The sequence below is a fragment of the Euprymna scolopes genome, chromosome 17, assembly GCF_053919585.1.
Source record: "Euprymna scolopes isolate OS-2025 chromosome 17, ASM5391958v1, whole genome shotgun sequence".
Classification (NCBI taxonomy): domain Eukaryota; kingdom Metazoa; phylum Mollusca; class Cephalopoda; order Sepiida; family Sepiolidae; genus Euprymna; species Euprymna scolopes.
The window spans coordinates 128,943,873-128,969,970 of NC_136498.1; the positions used below are offsets into that span (position 1 = coordinate 128,943,873).

The window sequence follows — 26,098 nt, forward strand, 5'->3', positions numbered from 1 at the left end:
AAGTCATTCCATGTTTTGATATAGTTTGATTATTCTAGTTTACTTGGCCCGAAGATATTAGGGTTACATTAACCTGGGCTAACACTCAAACACAGGAAAAATAAACTAAAAAAAAAAACTTGCAAAAATTAATAAAAATGTTACTTCTGCCAACACTCAATAAAAAATAATAAATATAATGTAATAACCGCCTTTATTCAGTACTGGGAGACAATTGTAAGGGGATGTTGCGTGTGTAATTGTGAGGCAAATGTTGCACAACCTGCAACATCTCTCCTGAATCAGCACTACTTAAGTCCAGTAGTAAGACGAAATCCAAAACAAGTTGCAATGAAGTGATGCTTGTTTCTTAGTCAGAAATTTGGTAGACAATCTATGTTGGGATTTGTGATACTGGAATCGATCCAACTTTATATTTAACTTTCATGGTTTTGAGATATAAACACTGTTTTTATTATATGGAGCTTTATCAAATAACTACTTGGTCTATTGTTTAGTGTCCTTTTTGTTTTAAATTTTCTAATCATTTTGTTTTAAGGCATACTTATACATTCTAAGCAAGGGGTATTTTTAAAGATTTTAACTGTCCATTTAAAAGTTAAATTCTTTGAATCTCTCTTGCACTTGGTTCGCCAGGTATATTTGCTAAGTAGCTTTTTAAATTCTTTTCCTTGGTGTGAATTCTAATATGTATCACTAGAATATGGCTTTTGTTGATTATTTTCTCAAAAATCTACTTAGAAAGCAGAAATATTGAGAGTGTGCAAAAATATGTATTTTCTTTTTATTTTACATCAGCTAGACGAAATCAAGTCGTTCTGGGAGCAAGATTCTTATTAGACTAATCACTCTCTTCAACAAATCAAGGCCTGAAGCCCACTCAAGGATAAGGGTTAATGAATGGTGGTAATGTTTATATCTTAAAGCTACTATGCTGTTTTTAGCCATTCTTTAGTTCCTCATATGTTTTGTATCAACCATTTATGATCTATTATGACAATACTCATTTGGAATACTTTTTTCTACTATGAGCACAGTCGCTTTGTTGCATGTAATATGATCATATTTGAAGTCTTATATGAATAAATACGAATCTTTAGAACAAAACCATGAACATATTTTGTAAGACTACACGTTCTCCCAATCATGTGCTTTTTTCATATGTATCAATAATCTTGATTTGTGAAAACAAGAATATGCACATATTGTGCAACAATATGGCTTTTCCCCAGTGTGAGTTCTTATATGACTTACTAAATTCGATTTGTGAGAACAAGAATATCCACATATTTCACACGAATAAGGCTTTTCCTTAGTGTGCGTTCTCACATGTCGCCTTAAATTTGATTTTTCAGTAGAAGAATATTCACAAACTTCACAAGAATATGGCTTTTTCCCAGTGTGAATTCTCACATGGTTCACTAAACTTGATTTTTGAGAACAAGAATATTCACATAGTTGACAAGAATATGGTTTTTCTCCAGTGTGAGTTCTTCTATGTTTCACTAAATTTGCTTCATCAGAACAAGAATATTTACATAATTCACAAGAAAATGGCTTTTCACCAGTGTGAGTTCTCATATGTGTCACTAACTTTGTTTTATTGAAACTAGAATACCCACATATTTCGCAAGACTCTGGCTCTTTTCTAGTGTGAGTTCTCATATGTATTATTAACGTTGATTTTTCAGAACAAGAATATCTACAAACTTGACAAAAATGTGGCTTTTCGCCAGTGTGAGTTCTCATATGTCTGGATAACTTTGATTTTTCAGAACAAGAATATTCACATATTTCACAAGAATATGGCTTTTCACCGGTGTGAATTTTCACATGTTTCACTAAATTTGATTTTCTAGAAGATGAATAGCCACACACCTCACAAGAATATAGTTTTTCCCCACTATATACCTGCATGTTTCACTACAATTTATCCTGGAATAAGATTATCAACTTGGTTATAAAACATATAACATTTTATCTTTGCATGTATAGTCTACATTCACAGATGATAAGCCAATTTAAGAAGGATCACCTACTTTACAAGGATATGGCATTTATCTAGTGTTACTTTTGTAAGAGATCTTTCTTAGTGCTATGGTTACTCATACTGCATAAAATATTGTCTTTCCAAAAGCCACATACTTTTCTGCAGTCTATGATTTAATCTATTTATACCTTTTTATTTATTTGAACAATTGATAACCTTTCCCAAATATAATCTTCGAAATGGGTGATCTTCTCCACTATTTGTTAAATAGTAGTATCATAAGAAAATTGTTTGCACGAATTTCTCTGTTGTCTTCCACAAAAATATTTTATTATTTATTAATAAAGTAATAATTGTTTATAGAAAAATGTTCAATGAAGAATGATCCATTAGAATTCAATGAAGACGATATAGCAGGAACATCTGTAAATAAAAAATAAAGGAAATTCAATATTTTTAGTATCATTGTTCATATATTACTTTGTTTATTGTCGTCAGCATAATTACATTAAACTCACAATCTCTAATTTAATTAAAGAAGTCATATTAGCCACATTAAAAAGCAGATGTTTTTTAACTTCTAACCATTTGATACATGAGTTGCTTAGGATACAGTTATATCTAGAATTGTCATATGTTTTTCATTGTGCTGAGAAAATAAGAAATATATATATATCATATATATATAATGAAATTTCACATTACGTATGAGTAACAAGGTTCTCACAATAATATTCTTCCATTTCAGTGGTGCTGGAACATTTGGTGATCTCGCCAGAGATTTGTATTGTAGCACACAACAACTGCAGGTATAGGTACTGGAAGCGTTAGACCGTTCTTATCTTTTCAGTTTTTTTTACATAGTGTATGTGAGCAATTGTTGTCAGATGGTGATTTTTAGCTCCAATTTGACACTTGCAATAATATGAATGATTACCTGAACGTTTCTTGGCTATGTTTTCAGACACAGGGTTGCTATTCAATTTATCTTTATATCTAAACGAAGACGTTCAAACACCCCTTAACCTGCTATCAAGTTCACCAGCCATCAGTATGTATAGAATTGTTTAATAATTAATTATCAATAGATCTGTTGCTCAGCCGAACCGGGACTATATGAGGAAGATCACAATTCTTGTGATGTTACATTTTGTTTTTTTTACACAGTGATCACCACTTATCAAGGCCTGGAAGCCACTCAGGGATAAGGGTTATTGCAAGTACATTACATTAGTGTGGAGATTTGATGAAGTGTTTAATTAAGGGGGCGGTTCATTCGGAATTTGTTAACATTGGACTTGAAGACATCCAAGTTGTAGTCCAGAGGGAAGCAGGCAGACGGAACAGAGTTCCACAGGCATGCAGTTCTAAGAAAGAAGCTTTGTTCATGGAATCTGCGTTTTGATTTAGGCACAGATATAGAGTGGGGGAAATTTTTCACAGTGAATTCAGCTAGACGGGTGTTTTTCGTGAAAGATTGGCGCGGGGAGACCAGAGATTGGAGTTCAGACGAGCATCTGCCATGGAAATAACGATAAAACAAGGATAGGCTCGCAATGTCTCTTCTGTGGGAGAGAGGTTGCAGGGTACAGAAAAGGGCATCCCCCACTAAGTCACGAAGTCTATTTTGTACTCTGTCAAGGCAGGATAGGCTGTTTTTAGCAGCTCCTGCCCAGATATGGCAACAGTATTCCATCCTTGGACGTACTTGGCTTTTATATAGATAGAGAATTGCATCAGTAGTGAGATATCTTCTGGAGCGGTAGAAGGATCCCACCATCTTTCCAGCGACCTTGGCAACAGACTTGATGTACGTGTTCTATTTCAGATCAGGAGTAAAGGTCAAACCCAGAAGCTTGTCAAAACATGGGGCCTCACCCAGACGAGAGCCATCCATCACAATTGATACCAGATGGGGATCAGAGCGTTGATGATGTAAGGATAGGAGTTTGGTTTTGGATGCATTAAAGGTAACCACACGCTTGAGATCAGAGGAGAGAGAATCAGAGAGAACTTTGTCATTTACAGCCTTTGATGTGTTGCCATAAATGGTCGTGTCATCAGCATAGATGTCAACGAATGATTTAAGTATGTGTTTAGGGAGGTCATTGATGTAGATCAGGAAGAGAGTTGGGCCCAGGATTGACCCCTGAGGGACTCCAGCATTTATATTGCAGGCCTCCGATTTTTGTCCATCTACCACTACTCTTATGAGCCTATCGGAGAGAAATGATTTAATGATTGAGAAAACATTTCCAGTTATACCATAGCTGGAAATCTTGTGAAGTACACCCTTATGCCATACCTTGTCGAAGGCCTTAAAAATAAATCGATGTTTGCAAACTTATCACAGAGATATTGTTCTCAGACGATTCTTGTGGAAAATGTTAAGTTCGCTAATGTGTCATCAATATAATATCATGTGTCACTTTAAGAACTTATTTTAGTATGGGTTTGGGCGATTGTACTACCTGTCTTTTTAAGCGTAATTGTCACCTTTTACTGTAGTTAACAAAATATTTTTTCTATTGTGAAGTACTGCTATTGTTAAGTAGAGGTATGAAAAGATTATTAGTTGCTTGCTCCCCTAGGCAAGAAATAAGTACATGAAATATGTCAATATTAATATTACAATCAAAGCAAATTATTTACAGCATAGAAACAAGTAAAAGATTGTAAAAGTCCATAGTGAAAGATGTATAAACAACATTACTTGTGTATAGGCCTACAAAGCCCTTGATAAGAGTTTGAATGGCAGTTTGGAATGAATTGGCCATTGCTAAAACCATGAAGTGTTTGTCATGTCTGCATTGTTGCAGTGTCCAGTGAAAAGAGACTGAATTGCACAAACCGGATATGGAAGTAGGCTATATCGCCATCTTCTGGCAAAGAATGATATTACCAGAATTAAAGGGCGATAATAGTGGTTGCCTTAAAGTCATCAGTTTGTGTGTTCGCTTGCATGTGGTACTTGATTCCCATAGTCAGTCCAAATGCCTCAGCCACTGTTGAAAAACGATCAACGATCATGTATGACACCATGGTTTCATGAGTGCATGCAGTGAGGTGCATATTGCAGTGAGAGGGGTTGTTTGACCAGACGGAATGGGGTGGAGGAGTGCAGAGAAATGCAAAACCTTAGCTAAGAAAATAGGACCAACCGCTAATATGTCATTATGAGCTTGTTAAAGGCAAAGCAGATGTTATATTGTCTCAAAAAGGGAGACAAATTTGGAATTATCTACGATATGTCAAAAGAGATGGTCGTATTAGAAGTGACATTAGATGATAACGTACCACACACACAGTGCTGGGCAAAGACAAACCCCTGGGGACTGCTAATAGATATCAGTGTGAACAACTACCCCCTCCCAGGAAAAAGAGAGAAAGAGGTGTTAAATGGATAAGACGAAGGGTAAGCTCTGAGAGGTAGAAAGAAAGGGTGTTTGTAACCACTCTCAGAAGGAGAGGTAGGGAAAAGGGGTTGGAATTAGAAAAAGGAATTCTAAAGAAAAGAGAGTCGTAGCCAGCAAACTGAACGGCTCGGCTGGTCAAGTTCTTCCGATTTGGGAGCCCTCGGGGCCTGATGTTATGATGTTAACTAGCCTGTGTTAATGGGAAATCTGTGACTTTACTGGTCTGGTCTTACATCGTTCCACTGCTATAGTCAGTCACCTCAATTTAGACAGTAGCTGTTATGAAGTAATGAAATTAATAGTTTGTTATTGCTATAAACCAGATTCTGTTTGTTTGTGGTGAAGACTGTACATTTTGCAGCAAGCCGCAAGGACTAGCGGAGTGGTTGATGTACCTGGAGACTAACTATACAGGGTAGGAGACGATTCGGTCGAGAGGCAAAATGCCCCACCATGAAAACACAGCGGGTGAAGACGATCAACAGACTAACTTGTGACAGGACAACATACGTTCGAAAGAACACCTGTCATATCGGGTGGAGTCCGACGAGGTTAAGGACACTCGGTGTGGTTGGTGCAGTATCGGTCCCGTTATAATGAAACACAGTAACAAGAGCACCATCCTCAGCAAAGAAAATATCTCTAATGATGGCTGTTCGGACAAGGGTGTTTGACTTGAATTGCAGGTGGTTAAAGAGTCCTAAATTGAAATTTAACGTCTACATTCATGATTAAGCATCACTGAAAATGAAAACAAGGGAAATAAATGCATTCAGAACAGTTGATGACATTAAAAAGATTGGATGAGAAACCATCAAAGACAACTGAAACTTTTATACCTTCTTGGATGGATATGATGACAACAAATTTTTCGAATTCTACTGAGAGTCAAAAGCTTTTGTAAGGTTTACAAACACCATCAATAGTTCCTTTCTCATGACTGTTTAATAATTCACTGTAGTGCAGTTATCCTGTTAAAAGTTCACCGTGAACTCAGAATTAGTGTTGGGATGATTAACAGGAATCAGAATCGGCATCAGAAAAATTATAACCTACAATGATTCCAAACCGATTCTTTTAATTTTTTTTCTTGACAATAAAAAAAATGAAACAAGCACAAATTATTATTTTTTTATTTACAACATAAGAACAAGGGCCACAGAATGGGTTATAAATCCTATTTACAGATTTAACATTGATTCACAGAGTTTAATTTATTTTATTTATAGATCATTTATGAGAGATAACTTGTTTATTCCCTTTGTAAACTTTTCGCATTTATTCACTAAATGTATATAAGCCTCATCCCAGAGAGTTCACTTAATTATTAATAGGTTTTAAATGCTCTGAACGGGGGTTTTCAAACTTGTTGGTATCAGTTGTACAGTGACAGTGTCTGTCTTCAGCATATTCTGAAATACGCTTTTATGGTACTTTGAACGCAAGTGAAAAATATAGATGAAAATCTCCAAATGAGTTTATCAAAATCTTGGATAAAATAGATAATGAGAAAACATTATCATTTTACTTCAATTTTATGTGTGAAACTGTTTTCCTACTCAAAATTATAAAATAATTGTTTTTTTTTCTTTTCATCACGTACTCAGCTAAAAAAAGAATCTCATTTATTATATAGAATATCATCCTTGGCATGGGACGGGCTTTCTTAACTATTCTGTTTCTAAACAGTTTTCTTATTTTGTATACCAATCGTTGGCTTTATTTTAAAATTTCAAATAAGATTAACGGCAAACAAATGCAAACATGTCAAACAAATCTTTTCTCATAATATTCAATCGATCAATTACAAGGAAAACATTTGAAAAAGATATTTACAAGGTCTACTCTTGTAATATACTATGTATACATTTTACTTTTTGCAAAAAATATATGGACATTACACAGAGGTGCTACAGTTATTTGAACATTTTCAAAAAGCGTCAAATCTCTACTGTTTAGAAATTTATAAAGAATCGGAATCAGTAGTTGTATTGGAATCAGATATAATTTTGCACTTACAATAATATAAAGGGCGTGATAAAGAGAGAACACGACGAGAACTAAAAGACACTGATGAAAGAGTAAGCAGAGGCTTAAAGCATCTAATTTGACCCCTACTTGAGAAATATCCAGCACGTCAGAATATTCTGGTCAAGTAACTAATTCCCATTAAAACTGAATTGCGATTGTGAGCTAGAAAGAAAAATTTCTGATGCTAAAATATTAAAAAAGAGCTTAAATATTGAAGTGAAATTAATAGCTCAACCCACAACTTAGATGCAAGGATGTGAACATTACGGCATGCAAACATTAGGTTTAAACTATTCTGACCCAATCACTTATGGTGGTTGAATTTTACATAAATAACAGTTATAATAGCACAAAGTTAAAACTTTTATTATGTGAACAATCCCTGGCAATACTCGATTGTTTTGTTGACCCATTTTTTTGGTCGATGATTCAACCAAACCGAGGAAACGCAGCTTCAGTTAGCAAATTTGGGATTAATAATATGTGGGATATATGTGAAAAGAAAAAAAAACAAAAACAAAAAAAAAACGTACCGCATCGCTCTTTGGGAAAGAAGAAGGAAAGGATGGCTAGCTCATTTATGTACACAAAGGACATCTTGGGAAGGCAGGGCATGATGGGAGAAGCTATTTTTTTTCCCTGTCTCTTCCTTTCTTTTTTAGATAGGAGGATATAAAAGCTGGGAAAACTTCCCTGGGAGGGACAGAAAGAAAAGAGTCTTGAACAGTATTTTGTGTTGCTGACGTTCAGATTGTGTGGTGTGACATTGGTGGCGAGAGGCCAGGTGTGGTCGATTGGAAAAGAAGGCACCAATCCTGATTGTAACCCTAGAAGCTATTTCGGCGAGTCAAGCAGGTTAACATGGCTTACTGGAGACTGAACACTCAGATGTTGAGACCCTTCACTGGGGAGGGTGACCTAATTAAATGGCTGGAAAAATTAAAGATGGTGGAAAGGTTGCAAAAAATCGAAGACGTGGTCACCCTGCTGCCACTATACTTAGAGGGGGAAGCCCTCACTATTTATCAGCAGATGTGCGATGAACATAAGGGAGACCTTGCCTCAGTGGAACAAAGACTTAAATTGGCTTTCGCTGAGAGTCCATTTGAACCACTCGGCAAGGTTGCAAGTTTGAGGTGGACTGGCGAGTCTGTTGACGTCTTTGTTGCGGAAATCAGGAGACTGGCAGGATTGGCTGGTTATGTGGAGAGGAGCCTGGAGATGTCGGTAAAGCTATACCTAGTGAACGGCTTCCCAGAAGAAATCTCTGCGAACATGCAGAGAATCACTGAGATCAATACTATGGAAGTTGACGATCTCTTGGTCCATGCCAGAGTCCTAGTCAAGAATGTCAAGGGCCCAATCGTTGCTGCAGTTGTGAGTGGAAATAAGTGCACGAGGGCCCACTTGAATGACAAGAGACAGGTGGCGAGGTGACAGGAGGGGAGACCTGCCATCACGTGCTTCCGGTGCCAGGGTCCTCACCTGCTCAAGGACTGCAAAGAGCCAAGACCGAGGGTCACCTGCTACTGATATGGACGAGTGGGGCACATTAGCCGCTATTGCGTCATATCGCGGGACCAGGGAAACGAGTGAAGGGGAGCCATTGCGCCAGTGGTTCCCACTTCTATGTGGAAATAGCGCACAACAAAATGTTGCCTCAGTTACCGGTAGTAGTCAATGGTAAGAGAGCCATGGCCCTTGTTGATACAGGCTGCACCATGACGTTGGTAGCGAAGAATGTCGCTAAAACATGGAGCAGAGCCAGGAGTATTAAGACCGTGGATGGCAGGGAGGTGGAATGCCTAGGAGAGACAACAGCGGAAGTACTGGTGCAAGGTGTGCCTATTGGACTGCGAGCCCTGGTGTTGGATCGTCTGGTCGGTGATGTTGATGTGGTTTTAGGTTTAGGTGCGATCAACCAACTGGGGGGCGCTACGTTGAGAGGGGGCCAAGTAACTTTCGAACGCCTCGGCGCAGTGGGAATGGCAGGAATGGAAGGTGATAGAAACAGAATGCAAAAACCGGATGGTGAGAGGTGGACAATGGAATGGAAATGGATCTCCAGGCCTCCAGAACTATGAAACAAAGTAAGCTGCTATGAGAAAACACTGCGAGGAGAAATAAGAAAAGAATTCGAGGAAGAACTGGATAGAAGAGGGAATTCTGAAAGCATGGACAGGGGAAGATGTATTGCCTGAAAAGGTTAGGTTTTGGGCTGAGTTCAGCCCCCAAAATTATGACTGCTGTGCTGAAGACGGTGCTGAGTAAAGACTGTACAGTGGACACGGCCACTAGTTCGTACATTGACGACATTCTCGTGGAGGAAGCAGAGGCGACAGTGGAGAAAGTGAGAGGCCATGTCGAGAGGTATGAGTTGACTGCAAAACCGGCGGAGTCCCTGGATGGAGGAGCACTGTTGGGGTTGAAACTATGCCGAGATGGCAAAGGAAGACTTGTCTTTAGACGAGGGAATGCAATATCCAAAGTTGGAACCGACCTGACAAAACGAGAACTCTTCTCGCTCTGCGGGAGACTGATGGGACACTATCCAATCGCCGGCTGGCTCAGGATAGTATGCAGCTTTATTAAATGACAAACGGGCACCGATGGCTGGGAGGGCTGTGTGACGAAGGAGGTCATGAACATGCTGCAAGAAATCATCGCGAGAGTGACGAAAGAAGACCCAGTGAAGGGGGATTGGTATGTCAGCGGCGGAGACGCAGGGGGTGGGGGTGGGGAATTTGGTGCGATGCCAGCAGCCTGGCATTGGGCGTCGTATTAGAGATGGGAAGTGTAACTGTGGAAGAAGCGGCATGGCTAAGAAAGAAAAGCGACTATTCCCATATCATTGCCAGCCGGTTTGCCCCCAACTCCACACTGGACCCTTCCAACCACCCCCTGCCTGACTTTCCTTTGCAGACAGACGCCACGCTAGATGATCTGAAAATCACCCCTGCTCAGGTACACGCTATCATAAAAAAACCTTGACACTTCAAAAGCATGTGGACCTGATCTCATCCCAGCTGTACTATTAAAAAAGTGCTCAGCCGAAGTAGCTCCAGTTCTCTCCAAACTCTACAACAAATGACTTAATGAATCATGCTTTCCGGGCTGTTGAAAAACTGCTGCTTCTGTGGTACCAGTATTCAAGAATTCTGGCGAAAGAACTGACCCATCAAATTATCGCCCCATTAGCCTCCTCCCACTTTTCGCCAAAATATTTGAGACCATAATTAACTATGCTCTAGTCCGATACCTTACAGATGCTAAACTTCCGACTGACAAACAATATGGATTTAGACAAGCCCGTTCCACAGCTGACATCCTCACTGTAATCTCTGAACGTATATACCATTCACTGGACAAAGCGGGGGAGGGCAGAGCGGTAGCTCTAGATATATCTAAGGCTTTTGACAGGGTATGACACAAGAGTCTCCTCAGGAAAATTAAATCATACGGTATCACTGGTAGAATACTTAACATAATTAAATCTTCCTTAGATAAGAGAAAAATCAAGGTTGTCCTCGACGGTCGTACATCTAAACAGTGTGATATAAATGCGGGAGTGCCTCAGGGGTCTATCCTTGGACGTCTATTGTTCCTAATATTTATTAATGACCTCCCCGACAAAACTGCTTCTGAGATGGGTATATATGCTGATGATACCACACTCTATAACAAGCATGACAGGAAAACAAATGAACACATAACTAAAGAAATGGCAAAAACACTGGAGGATGACCTTCAATCTGTAGTGGAATGGGGACATAAATGGATAGTCACATTCAATACTGCCAAGACTAAACTGGTTTCCTTCAATAATTACAAGAAACCTTCTCTGCCACCAATAGCAATGGCCAGTGACTCTCTGTCTGAGAGTACATCTTTCAAACTGCTTGGCCTAACGTTCACAGGAAACATGAGTTGGAACAATTATATTGATAGCATTGCCAGGGCCGCTGCAAAAAAGGTAGGCTCTCTCTTCCGTGCTATAAAACTACTGACACCTGAAAGTATCCTGTACCTCTATAAGGCCACCATTCACCCATGTATGGAGTATTGTTGTCACATATGGGCTGGTGCATCTGCTGCTAGTCTCTTACTCCTAGACAAGGTTCAAAAGAGAGTCGCCAATCTGATAGGCCCTGAACTGGCATCTTAGCTTCAGCCTCTGTCCCATCGATGAAACGTTGCATCCCTCTGCCTGTTCTACAAGTATTTTAATGGTGAATGCTCTGATGAACTGCAGACACTTGAGCCCCCACAACGTAGACACCCTCGACAAACCCGACAGGCAGCTAAATCCCACCCCCACACAATAGAGATCCCTAGATGTAAAAAATCTTTCTACTCCAGTAGTTTCTTCCCCAGAACCGCTAGACTCTGGAATTCCATTCCAGGTCCCTGCTTCCCTAACTGTACTGACATGCAGAAGTTCAAGTGTAATGTGAACTGACATCTTGCTGCCCAAATCCCAACATAGTGCCCCAGTAGTTGCTGCCCCTGATAGTAAGATATAAAAGCTGGGAAAAATTCCCTGGGAGGGACAGAAAGAAAAGAATCGTGAACATCTCTTGAACAGTATTTCGTGTTGCTGACTGCTGACGTTCAGATTGTGCGGTGTGACATTGGTGGCAAGAGGCCAGGTGTGGTCGATTAGAAAAGAAGAGGACAGAAACGTGCTGTTGTCAAGTGAGTGACTCACTCATTCCCAAACTCTGGAACCGAATCCTGATTGTAACCCTAGATAATATTTTAATAATAACATTGTTTTGCTAATAGTATTGAAAGTTGTTTTGGCTAAGTTTGGCAGTACAATCTGACCCTGAGGTCATCTTCCAAAGACGATCAGCATAGGAACAACTTGATGGAAATTTACTTCGATATGTGATTATACATGGTTAGCAAAGAGGCAATCAGAAGAGAAGGGGATATGCTGATTGGCTAGTTTGGACTGAATATATGAGCTTAAGCATGAGCGACTTTGGTAGAAATGAATAGAATTGAGCTGACAGTAAGCCAACAAAAAGCCTCTGTCTACTCGGAAATATGCTGACTTTGAAATACTGCTGTCAATCTCTCTCACTCACAATCTGAACTACCTAAGTTGAATACATTTGTCACAAACAAAAATAGATTTGTGTTTGGCTAAACATTGCTTGACATTATCGTGAACAAAGGTTTTCACTCCATACCCACATCTGCAGACTGCTGGTGACCACATAAGAAAAGACAGAAAGATAGTCAGATTCAAGAATTTGTGTCTGTGAATTTCCCACCTATCGTATCAAAAATTAAATCTGTAATTATGGGTAACTATTTCTCCCAGTGAAAGTGCTGTCAGTTGCAGATGATGCAACATGTGTTGAACTGTGGACTTTGAGGGGATTCACTTTCAAGTGCCTATACATTTATTTTTGTACAGTTGCATTACATTAGAACCTTGTAGTTATATAGATTCTGTTAATATAATTTATATAAAAAAGAAAACAACGACTGAAGAGTTTATGTATTGCTTCTAAAAAGTCAGTAACATTGCTACTAGACCAGCCAATCAATTTTGAGTTATTTTTATTTATAAGAAAAGGAGTGCTTACCTCGAAGCCAGGAAAGGTTTGTGGCCTGCAGATCAACAAAAACAATCACAATTTGGTGTGTGGCTACACCTGTCTCTCTGGATTGGAAGACTTTTCTTGTTGAAACAGAGTAACCAGAATCCCTCATCAAACTCTGTCCTCCTGATCAGGACTAAACTGTTGTGCTGGATGACACGAATAACTGTAGAACTTTTTTGGGTGTTCCATGATCAGAAATGCCAAAAATGAACTCAAGTTAATCTTGGTTAATAGTGCCAAACCTGATATGAGCTTTTTTGGTTATATTTGGTGCCGTTTTACCAAAATGTGACTATTGGGAGCCCTATAACCGCATTGTTTGCCGACCCTTCATTTGAGATTTGACAATGGATGAATTAGTTTTTCTTTTAACTTGGGTTTTTGTTTTTGTTGTTCAGCATAGAGTGATGCCATGATTAAAAATTGAAATAAAAAACGAGGCAGAGTGGAATGATAGTTATAAAGAAGAGAAAGCGAAAAATAATCGATGCTTTTAAACTGTCGAATGGCACTAGTCATATTTTAAAGATAGAATTTTTTTTGTAATCACCACTTGTATTGTCGCATCATATTTAAAGTGAAAAATAATAGATGCTTTAAACTATTGAATGGCATGAGTCATATTCTAAAGAAATAAAAATTTGTTTTCGTAATTACCACTTTTAATCTTGAAAATTTTGAAAAAAAGAAAAGGCTGGATTTGATGTGCAATTTCTGTTGCTAATTAGTGAGAAGCTTAAAACAGAGGTTGTGGATAGCGACCCGAGAAATAAGATTGTTGCAATATTTTTGATACATGATGAAGTATTCTCCTTGAAAGTTGGGAGATCCTATTTATAAACGCTGTCTGTAGGTACTAAGAAATCAAATCAATTCACATTCTGTTATCAATCAATCAGAAACCAGAATGGCTCCATAAAATTGAATTTTTAGCATTCCAGCACATAATTTTCTTGTGTCAATGCGAGAAGGATCTTTTGCTCTTTGCTTGCAAAATTATAAAGTTCAGGACCTGTACAGAACATCACCCCACTGAAAATTCTTCATCTCCAGCACTTGAATAGTATAGCTACCTATCAGAAACTCTTCTAAAATTAAATCAATTCAAGAATGGTTACAAGCAGCTGTCGTCATCACTAATAAATGAGCACTCTAGTGTGAAGATTGCTGTAGATGTGGTCAGGGAACTATTGAGACTCTAACAGTGAGCAGGTGAAGTAGTCACCGAGTTAGCAGAATAAATTTCAATATTGATAATTAGAGCCCTCCCAGTGAGAGTTAGAGATTCTATCCAAGCTCCATTGGTAGATATGCTTGGAGATGTGTTGGTGGATGGAAACATTAGGGCAGATGTTCCTAAAGGTAGTCTGCTGAAATTGCAGGAGACCCTAAATTTTGACTTTGCCCTGGAGAAATTGTGAAAGGTCGCCAACATGCTAAATGGTCCCAACCAATAATAGTCAGTAAAATCTGCTGTGCACTTTGTCGAAACCTGGGAGGAAAAGCCTTGGAACTTGGGACTGATCTGTCTGAAATGTGGTCAGTTCAGCCATGAATCTAAGTACTGATGTGGCAGGTTGGGAATTAAAAAGTGGGATAACATGATGCCCCATGGTCCTCCAAATGGCAAGGCTCAGAAAACAGCGATTGTCCCTCTCAAGAGTGGGTATATTAATGTTGGGTGATGAATGGTTGAAAGAGCAAGAGGCGATAATCAATGAAACCACTGACCCCAACGCAGAATGAGTAGAATAGGAGAAGTTAATTTGTGCTTGACAATAATGTGTAAGCATTTAAACTGATTACTCTGACTCTGAAAAAGAATATTGTGTTTTGATGTAATTTTGTTCTTAACAATAACCTGAAAGTTTTAAAACTGATTGCTTTTGATTTTGGAAAAGAAATGTGTGTTTTGATGTTTTATTTTTAATGATAATTGGAAAATCTTTAAACTGACTGCTTTTGAGAGGGAAAATAATAAAAATAACATACTAAAAATATATTGTAGGTGCCCACTGATGCATTTAAAACTGGCAAATATGCAGTCATTAGACCAAGAATCTTTTTCAAAAAGGAGAGATGACAATACTGAAGCAATTAATCTGTTGGAAAACAACATTTGGTCTCAGCGTTGTTATAGGAGAAACCAATGGTATCAATGTCATTTTGGTTTTTGCTGTAACAGAGAGAGACTGTTGTAGAGATGATTGGAAATAAATAAAAGTGAAAAAAAACCCCAGCTAACTAAAGATAGAAAGTATATCAGTTTACCTATTATGCAGGAAGTGAAACTTACAGTACAGATGATAAATTGAATTAGAATTTTATAAGAGATAAATTAACATCAGAAGGAAAACAGGTTGTTATGATTTTACACTTGAAAGCCAAGACAGTGCATACCATTGTGGGTGCACACGGATTAGTGTGTATATTTTAAAATAGAATGTAGGGGGAAATAGAGTGACTTGCTGTGAGCTGGCAGGGTCAGATCCTCGATTGACCCTGTCCATCAAAGTCAATACAACTTATGAATGAAATTAGTGTCAATGATTCACAACAGGGTAATCCAGCTTACCTGGATTTGTGACTATTCTGTTTTAGGTAAGTTTTTATGCAGTTCCGTTGGTTCTTTAAGAAGTGGTTGTTAACAGATTTTTTTGATAGATCTACAAGTTAGCAACAAGGAATACAACTTGAATGGTTGTTGACAGAGGGAGGCATCTGGAGTTGGACCATTCACACCTGTTGATCAGGGAGGTGTTACTGAGCACAGGCCTGCCCAGCCTGCCAGCGGTGGCAGTGGGATAGGGTGTGTTAGAGTTTGGAGAAGTAATCTTAGAGTTTTTAAACTGTCCATTCCTGATTTTGGAGGTGAGGAATGCGAGGTGAATTTTAGGTTCTCCAAGGAGAATGTAATCTGGTGTTGGATATGTACCTCATTAAGCTAGTGTACCTTGGGAATCTGTGGGGAGTGGACCCCCAAGAACAGAGAAGGAATTGATATATTCAACTTTGCAACCCTATGAGAAATTGATCCACAAAACAGGAAAGAAATCAATGAATTTGATCTTCCAGGGCGGAGGTAAATCTAGCACTGAATAAAAGGTGAATTTTTCATAACTTTGCAGATATGCACTTCATCAAGCTAGTGTCTGCTTGAACCCTGTGCAAAATTGATTGAAGGTTATGAGGGAAGAATCGATAAGTTTGATGAGATTAGGCAGCAGTTAACTAGCACATATGAAGTGCTCTGAATATTACGAGGCTAAAAATACGAAAAATTGAGAAAATGTTAAAAAACTATAATTACCCAATTGAAAATCATGCAGGGAGAAGTTTGGAATGTCTGGTAGGAATGAGATGGAAATATCCAGAGTAGAAGTAATTTTGCAGAAATACTTCCAAGTGTTACATATGTTAAGCCAGTTAAGGCAGACTGAACAGTCCTTAGTTATGTGGACTGAACATATTAGTGTGTAGCTTGATGCCCTAAAGTTAGGACACTTAGTTCTAAAGTGTAATCGGCCCCGAAGAATTACGAGAGGTGCTAGAGGAGATACGGCAAACAGCGCCTAGCCGTTTATGACTGCTTGTTGGTCCAGATAAGAGAACTCTGGATATAGGCTAATGCCCTCAGAGGTAATATCCCACTGGACAAAAGTAGACCACTATTGGTTGTGTCCCCACCTCTCTGGACACACCCAAGCAAGGTTATACACCAGTTATTGGGTAGAGTTGGAATTTATAGCCCTTAACACGACTAGGGATAGATTTATACCCATAAAACCTGGGATCTGGACATGTGTCAGTTGAAGAGATGAATGACTGGCATGAGGCAATGACATGTGTGAGTGTGAGTGGCACCAGCAAATGAAAATGAAATGTTAAAAAGAAGAAATAGCTAGAGTAAATTTAAGAGAATTGCAGACCAGGTTAGAAGGCTGGGATGTGAATGGAGCAAAGGTCTTCTTCCATGAGATAACAGTTCCATGAAGTATGACGAACATAATAGTGGTTCTGATTGTGATACTAGTGGCGGTGCTGTGCTATGTAAGGAACTGAGTGTGTGAGCATGACATGAGTGAGAGATGCCTCAAGCTACCCACACCGTCGGCAGAGATAGCCCTCGTCAGAAGTCACCTGAAGCCAAGATGACCCAACAAAAGCAAATGTTGAATGTGATGCCGCCCAAGAAATACTTTGTACCAACTTGTTGACATTAAGTGATAGCATTGTGATGGACACTGTATGTCAGAAACTAGGGAGTGAGTTGGTGATGCGGCAAGTTTATTGATCAATAAAACTAAACCATTTCCTTTGGGAGCTGGGAAAACTAAGGGAGAGAATGTGACCCAACCACATGTGGTCGAATTTTACATTAATAACGGTTAAAATAGAGCTAACTTAGTGCTTTTATTATGTGACTAATCCTGGGCAATTCTCGATTACCTTGTAGATTTCATTTGTTTGAATGACGAGGAAACACAAAACAAAGGAGTATGGCTTCAGTTGGAGGATATATTTAATAATAATATTGTTTTGTGAAGGAAACCATTGATTTAGAAAGAATAGTATTAAAGTTTGTTTTGACTAAACTTGAAAAATAGTATTTGACCTGAGGATCAATCTCCAAGGACATCGGACGTGGGAAAAAAATTTGATAGAAATTTACTTTGATATGCGCGTATGCATGGAAGCAATCAAAAGAGAGGGAAATGTGTTGTGGCAACCCTTGATTGGTTGGTTGAAATGCGAGGAAGCTTCACTCCCCACCCAGCAACCAATAAGTGAGAAAAAAGAAGAGAGATGAGAAGTTATATGACAGTTAAGAGTCCAGGCCAGTTGAGTACAGTTGAGGCCAGTGACTGTATCTAGATCGAGATTCCTCTCTCGTAAGCTCTAAAACATTTTCGCTACATATCATATTTTTATGTAACAAAAACAGAGATTAGTTTGTGTGCAAGGAAAATTGAATCTAGAATTATAGATAGCCATTACCCAGGTAAAAACGCTCTCAGGCGCAGGTGAAAAGACACTGGTTGAAATGTGGATGATGAAGTGATTAATTTCAAGTACCTATACTTTTATCTTTATACAGTGCTATGTTATTAAAACTTTGTAGTTATATGTTTCTGTTAATGTAATTTGTTATAAAAAAGAACAACTGGAGTTTTTACTTATTGCTTCTTTTGTTTTTGTTTTACAAAGGAGTCACCACTTATCAATGCCTAGTGGCCAGTCGAGGATAAGGGTTAAAAAATGTACAGTGGTTAATAGGACAATGACGTAGTAATTGTTAGTAGTGGAAATTTGGTAAATTGGAGACTGGCTCATCAAGAACTTGTTTACATTGGACTTGAAGATTATCATATTCTAGTCAGCCGAGAAGCAGGACAATGGAAGAGAGTTTCACAGGTGTGCAGTTCTAAGAAAAAAGCTTTGTTCATGGAATCTACGTTTAGGTTTAGGCACAGATAAAGAGTAGGGGAAATTATTGATAGTGTTTTCAGCTAGACGAGTGCTTCTCGTGAAAGTTTGGCAAGGGAGACCATAGATTGGAGCTCAGACGAGCACTTGCCATGAAAATAGCAATAAAGCAGAGATAGGCTCTCAACGTCTTTTCTGTGAGAAAGAGGTTGCAGGATAGAGAAAAGGGCATCATCCACTAAGCTATGAAGTCTATTTTGAACTCTGTCAAGGTAGGATAAGGTCTTTGTAGCAGCTCCTGCCCAGATGTGGCAACAGTACTCCATCCTTGACGTATCTGGCTTTTATGTAGATAGAGAATTGCATCAGCAGTGAGATATCTACTGGATCGATAGAACGATCCCACCATTTTCCGAGCGACCTTGGCAACAGACTTGATGTACGTATTCCATTTCATATAAGGAGTAATGGTCAAGCCTAGGAGATTGTCAACACATGGAGTCTTCCTAAGACGAGAGCCATTCATTTCAATTGATGCCAGATGGGGATCAGAGCGTTGACAATGTAAAGACAAAAGCTTGGTTTTAGATGCATTAAAAGCAACCAACCACCTATTTCCCCATTGTATCACATACTCAAGATTAGAAGAGAGAGAATCAGAGAGAACTTGGTCATTAACGGTCTTTGATGTACTGCCATAGATGGTAGTGTCATAAGCATAAATATCAACGAATGATGTAAGGATATGATTTGGAAGATCATTGATGTAGATCAGGAAGAGAGATAGGTCTAGGATGGAACCCTGAGGGACTCCAGCATTAATACTGTGAGCTTCTGATTTCTGCCCATCAACCTCTACTCTTATGAAACTATCAGAAAGAAATGATTTAATAATTGAGAAGACATTTCCAGCTATACTGTAATTGGAGATCTTGTGACGTAGACCTTTATACCATACTCTATCAAAGACCTTTTATATGTCAAGAGCAATTGCCCTAGAAAGGAAGCCTCCATCAAGAGATACACTAATCTTATGAGAAATAACCATAATCACATCTGATGTAGATCTAGCAGAATGGAAACCATATTGTATGTCACTTAGAACTTTATTTTTGCTGAGGTGGTTGACTACTTTTCTATGTAACACAGATTCCAGCAACTTACTCATGATGCACATGCGACTTATAGGTCTATACAGAGAAGGAGATCACCAATCACCTGAATTCTTAAATATTGGACATATTGACGAGGTTTTCCAGGGTGTTGGGAAGCAATTCTCCTTAAGACAATGTTTAAACAGCTTTGTAAGTATGGGAGCTAGTTCTAGTTAAAGCTTTTTAGCACTATAATAGGAATGCCGCCAGGGCCAGTTGCTTTACTAGAATCAAGGTTTTTGATTTGCTTGGCAACATCACACACAGATATTTGTATGTCACATAGAATGTTTTCTAATACAGGAGGAAATACTGGGGGTTGGCAGCCTTGGTCGCATAGTGTAGAATTAACTGCAAAGATCTTGGCAAAAAGTTTGGCTTTATCCAATGCTGACGAGATTACCTCAGGTCCGTTGATGATAGTTGGGATAGAGCTCACCCCTCTGTTCAGGATCCTGTTCGCTATTTGCCAAAACTGATGCGAACCAAGACACTGCTCAGCTACTTTGGACTTGACGGACAGAGCATACAACTCTCTTACGTTCTTTATTACTCTTTTATAGCGGTTGCTGGCAGTCATGAAAGCAGCTTTAGTCTCAGCACATCGATTACATTGGAAGCAATGGAAAAAGTGATTTCTGTGCGCAATGGCAGCAGCACATTCTGGAGAGAACCACGGTTGGCTGTTAGGTTTTTGCTGGAATTTCTTTGAGGGAATGAAACGGTCTATACCTATAATTAACCATTCCGTCAGGTCCGATACTATAGAGGACACATCCTTTTTAAACATGGAACACAGAGGTAGATCTGATATAAATGTATGGAAGCTATCCCAGTCAGACAGTGTATCGATATACAGTACGATGGAGAGGTATGTCTGTTCTGTGAAGAAGTTTGTATTGCTATCAGACCGGATAGATAACTGGAATTATTTATCAGGAACCATCTATCAGGAGAAGAGTGCCTACCTTGATGCCAGAGAGAGTGACGGGGCCTGTGAATCAGCAACAACTATCACAATGTGGTGTGGACCGTACCTGCCCCCCTGTATTGGTAGACTTTTCTTATTGAAACAGAATAACCAGAAACTGTTGTCAACCCTTGTCTCTGTGTAGACGATCAAGCCAAACAGTTGTACTGTGAGAGTTGTTCTGTGTCACCAGAATAACTGTTGAACTTTTGTTTTTGAGCGTTCCATGATCAGAAAGTACTAACATGAACTCATATACCAAGCTAACTTCAACTATTAGCACTGAGTGTGACTCTGTCAGGTTATAATTTGAATATATTTTTTGGTTGTCTCTCAGCAGATAAGGAGTGTCTTTTGTGGATTTTCTGTTTGTTTTTTATTCTAACATTAGGTATCTCTTTGAATATTATTTAGTTATGAGTTGATTGATTTGGCATGTCAGGATCTGATAAAATCTGAAGCAAAACAGTCAGTAACAGAGCATCAAAGTGCTAAAACTATTGTGCACAAGGTTTTGGTATGCTTCCCACTTTGAATTAGAAATTTCAGTTTGCAATTTTTCCTTGTAGCAATATTCCTGCACTGCCCATTGTTTAATGTGAAAGAGAAACGGATATTTTCTAGGCTATTGCAATTCCAGCATAGATTGGGCTTCCTAGTTTCCTCATGGTTGTTAAAACGAAATGTGTAGAGGTGTCTTTTTATGGTTGGCATTGAGTGCATTGTTTTTTTAGTACTCTGCCAGGAGATTAAGAGTTTATGTCACCAGATTGTCTGTATAGATGTATCTGCAGATTTCATCAAGTTAAGGTTGATCATTAGTACATATGTTTAAAAGGGTGGGTGCAAAGACTGATCCTTATAGGAATTTTTCTTAGATTTTCACTGGCACTATTGCAATGAAAAACTCCCAGTTGGTGAGCAGTGATTGAATTATACTGGCAAATGCTATCTTCTTCATCATTTCCATTACTGTTTTGTGGTTGACTGTACCATATGTAGCTTCTTCTGTTTTTTTTTTTACAACATTCAAATATTATTAATGCATTAAAATGCTCAACATTCACATATTTCTCATGTAACTCTTGCTTTACAATGCTGAAAATGTTTTAATGGAATAGGCTCTAATTAACTCATAGCACGTGTACTTCCTCTACATACATATTTCCGACTAACCTGACTCAAAATCTCACCGATTATTTGCTGAGGTTCATAGATGCTTGAAAGTTTTCTACTTTAATAGTTTCTCTTCTGCTAAACTTCATCTTATTTTTTGTTTCCCTGACTGAACTAACATGCAGAAGTTTGAATGTAATGTGAACAGACAGCTTCTTGTTCAATACCATCACAGTCCCCTGTAGACATGATTTGAAATAGTATCCTTACGTCTCAGAGTCAATACAACTTGTTTGGGAGCAAAAAAAAAAAAGCTAAAACATAAAATATTTATGTGTTTTAGTTGCTAATTACGTTTTGAAGAAAAAAATTCAAATGAAAAAGGATAATTAGCCTTTTCCACTTATCTGCTCATTTCTATGGAACATTTTTTTTTTTACATGGAGTTCACCACTTATCAAGGCCCAATGGCCACTCGGGGATCAGGGTTATTGTGTGTACAGTAATCAAAGGGATAGTGTAGCAATAGTATTGGAGAATTGGTAAGGTGTCATTACTTAGGGGGGCGGTTCATCAGGAATTTGTTTGTGTTGAGCTTAAAGACATCCAGGTTGAAGTCGGGAGGGAAACAGGTTTCTGTTTATGCTAACTTCTTATACACAAACCAACTTAATCTTCCAACTGCATATGAAAAAAGATTATGACTGTTAGTAAGAGAAGTGGACAAATAAGGGTAAAGTTTGGATTTTCCTTTGAAGTGGTTGTATTTTGTGTTATACTGTGAATGCATGATGAAATGGGGATTTTATTAACAGACTTGTTAGAGTGAAATAAAAAGAAATGGTAACAGTATTTTTAGTGAATGAATAATCCTAATAGAGAATAAAGTCACAATAAAAGGAACAGGTTAATAGTGGTTTCAAATTAAATGAATAATATTTAAGAGGTAGCATTCCCATGTGGATGTATGAGGCTACTGTTTAAGAACATGTCTACGGGGGACTATGTAAAGAGATTGACGAAATATCTGTTCACATTACATTTAAAGTCTTGAATATGAGTAAAGTCAAGGATGTAGAAATATTGGTTTTCAAATATATTTAACTTTTGAATTTTAATTGTATTAATAGGTTATTTTATAGCAGACAATTAAAAAAAATTAAATAAGATATCACTCTTTTCGCCAATTATGTTTATATACTCTAAAAAACTTAGTGGAAGAAAGACAACAAAAATAATTTAAGATTAAGAATAGAGAAGGGATCATTTTCACATATAAATTTAATACATAATGAATTCGATTTCTTGGTATATATATATATATATATATATATATATATATATATATATATATATATATATATATATATATAATATCTATAAAAGTGAAAATGTGTGTGTGTGTGTGTGTGTGTGTGTACATTTCCCTACCAAATAACTGTCAATTTTCGGTCTAGAGACTCGCGATTTGACATAAGGAATATTGATAATTGGGAAAATCTTTTTAATTGGTTTTCGGCCAGAAATTTGGCTGATAAGGGGTTAAAGTTCAACGATTTGATCTTTGAAAACTCTACCAAACTCCTCCGCCAATTTTGGGTCTAAACACTTAAAATTTTAAATGTAGGTAACTTGGACATAGATCAACATTTTAATTTGATTTGAGCCCTAAAAAATAAATGTTAAGGGGTCAAAATTGGGGTCAAAGTTTTAAAAAATTTTACGTCTGTGGTCTCTACCAAATTACTCAGCCACTTTCTTGTCTAAACATTTGAAATTTTACATAAAGTGTATTCAGAGATAAGGCAAGCTTTTTAATCGGTTTAGGTCGAAAATTTGAGCTTCCAAAGAGTCTAATTTCAAAAGATTTGATGTTTGCAGTGTTTAGAAAACTACTCAGCCAATTTTGGGTCTAAACATTTGAAATCTTACATAAAGTGTATTCACACATAGTTATGACCAGTACATAGGGCCCGAACAAAAAGCCGGGCTGAACTTATTATTATTATTATTTTTTTTTTTAATATATATATATATATATATATATATAAAATTAAAAAAAATGTTTTTATTCAATTTTCACCCAAAACAAGGCATTGTGCCACTTTGAAGTAGGGGCTACTATCGGGGACATAAGTTACAGGGATATTATGAAGGAAGATAATTAGCAAGATGTCCGTTCACATTACACTTGAACTTCTACATGTTAGTACAGTTGGGAAAGCAGGATCCCGGAAGAGAGTTCCAAAGTCTAGAAGTTCTGGGAAAGAAACTATTGGAGTAGAAGGCCTTCTTACACCTAGGGATCTCTACTGTGAAGGGGTGGGACTTAGTTGCTTGTCGGGTTTGTTGGGGGTATTCACATCGAGGGGGTAAAAGTGCTTGCAGTTCGTCAGAGCATTCACCATTAAAGTACTTGTAGAACTGACAGAAGGATGCAACATTTCGTCGATGGGACAGAGGCTGAAGCCTAGATGACAGTTCAGGACCTATCAGGTTGATGACTCTTTAGAAGACCATCGTGCCATACCCTGTCAAAAACCTTAGATATATCAAGGGCTACTGCTCTACCTCCCCTGTTTTGTCCAGTGAACGGTATATACGTTCAGAGATTATAGTTAGGATATCTGCTGTGGAACAGGCTTTCCTAAATTCATATTGTTTGTCAGTCAGGAGTTTAGCACATGTAAAGTGATGGACTAGAGTTTGATTAATTAAGGACTCAAATATTTTGGTGAAAAGCGAGAGAAGGCTAATGGGGTGGTAATTTAATGGGTCAGTTCCTTCGCCAGAATTCTTGAGAACTGGTACCACAGATGCGGTTTACCAGCAGTCAGGAAAGCAAGATTCGTTAAGGCATTTGTTGAAAAGTTTGGAGAGAACAGGGCAACCTCAGCAGAGCATTTTTTAATAGCACAGTCAGTATATATATTGTTTTTAAAATATAATTATCCAATGACATGTGTTTCATCGTTTACGACTCATCAGAGTGGCTGAATCTAGCGACATTCGAAATCGGGACCCCACCATAATGAGCCTGAACTCTTATTCACTGGTCCATCTCGCCGACTGTTTGGATATATCGCGATTTATTTAGAATTATTTGTTTTTGTATCATTGACGTGTCAGTGGATCAATGGATCATTATATTTTAAAAACAATATATATACCGCTCCCCATGTGAGAGGTACCAAATTTGTTAAAGGGAAAATTATTCTCAACTTGCATTTAGGTAAAAATGCACTTTTGTAAATAATTGAATTCATTCAAAACGTATCACAAAAACAAATATATATATATTATATATATATATATATATATATATATATATATATGATTCATTGTTTAAAATTTCCTGTTTCAATGTTTCATTCTCTTAAAAAGCAAAAATAATTGCATTTAATCTTTTCGTTAAATTGAAAGATAATAAATTGGACTTTTTTTCGTTTTAAATGTAAGAAAAAAAATTAAGTTTCCTGTGTATATAATTCGTTGTTTAAAATTTCCTTTTTAAAAAACAAAACAAAAAAACATTGTTATTTTGTGAATAAATTAAAATATTGATTGTCATTCATTTTCTCATTTACGCTCGATTTCTTTGTCGTGTATTATTGCACTGGAACGAAATTACAATTTCCGTTCCATTTTGGTGACACCCCCAAAACATCACGGGCTTCTCCGCAAATACCAAGATTATTTCTTAGAAAATCCAGCGCTTTCTATGTATGCTATTATTGAGCTATTTATGCATTTTCAATTTTTTCATGTGTATCGCTATGGGAAGGGAACACTTTCTTCAGTTACTATACTTTCACTTAACGATTTAATAAACGAACATACCGTAAAAGTATAACTGAAAACGAATCAGCAACCGGACGTGAAATGGAAATTTGAATTGTAAAAATAACAAAAATAAGAAATTTTAAAAACAAAACAAAAATACAAGATTGATATTACTATTCTTCGTTTAAATGCAAATTTGAAATAATGACTCATTTCTATATCAAACCCAAGGAAAAGATGAATGGTTTTGTAAAAAAAAAAAAAGCCCCAAAGCAATTAAATTCAAGTTATACTTACTTTTTCAACAAAGAAACATCTTCAAAAGAAAATAAAAACGAGACGGGTTTGACTATTTAAGATGGCGATCGCAAGTCCGCAGAAAATGAGTTTGTTTTTTTTTGTTTTGTTTTTGTTTTATTATTTGTTTTATTTTTTTTAATATGTGTTTTTTTTTCTTCGTATTTTGCTAAATCAAAAAAAAAAAAAAATCAAAAAAAAAAAAAAAAACCCCCAAAAACCCCCAAAACAATCGTGCCTATGTATTTTTGGTACCGCGGTATTTTAAAATAGTTTTTATTTTCAGGGTTAATTCA

At 37.5% G+C, this 26,098-nt stretch overlaps 1 long non-coding RNA gene across 1 annotated transcript; it reads right to left on the reverse strand.

The window, feature by feature from the left end:
• Positions 1–179: 179 nt before the first annotated feature.
• LOC145296976 (uncharacterized) lies at positions 180–25,994 on the reverse strand. The gene is made up of 2 exons (XR_013870095.1): positions 25,803–25,994; positions 180–2,413 (listed from the first exon to the last, which is right to left on the reverse strand). It is a non-coding gene; the product is annotated as an uncharacterized LOC145296976 (long non-coding RNA).
• Positions 25,995–26,098: the final 104 nt, after the last annotated feature.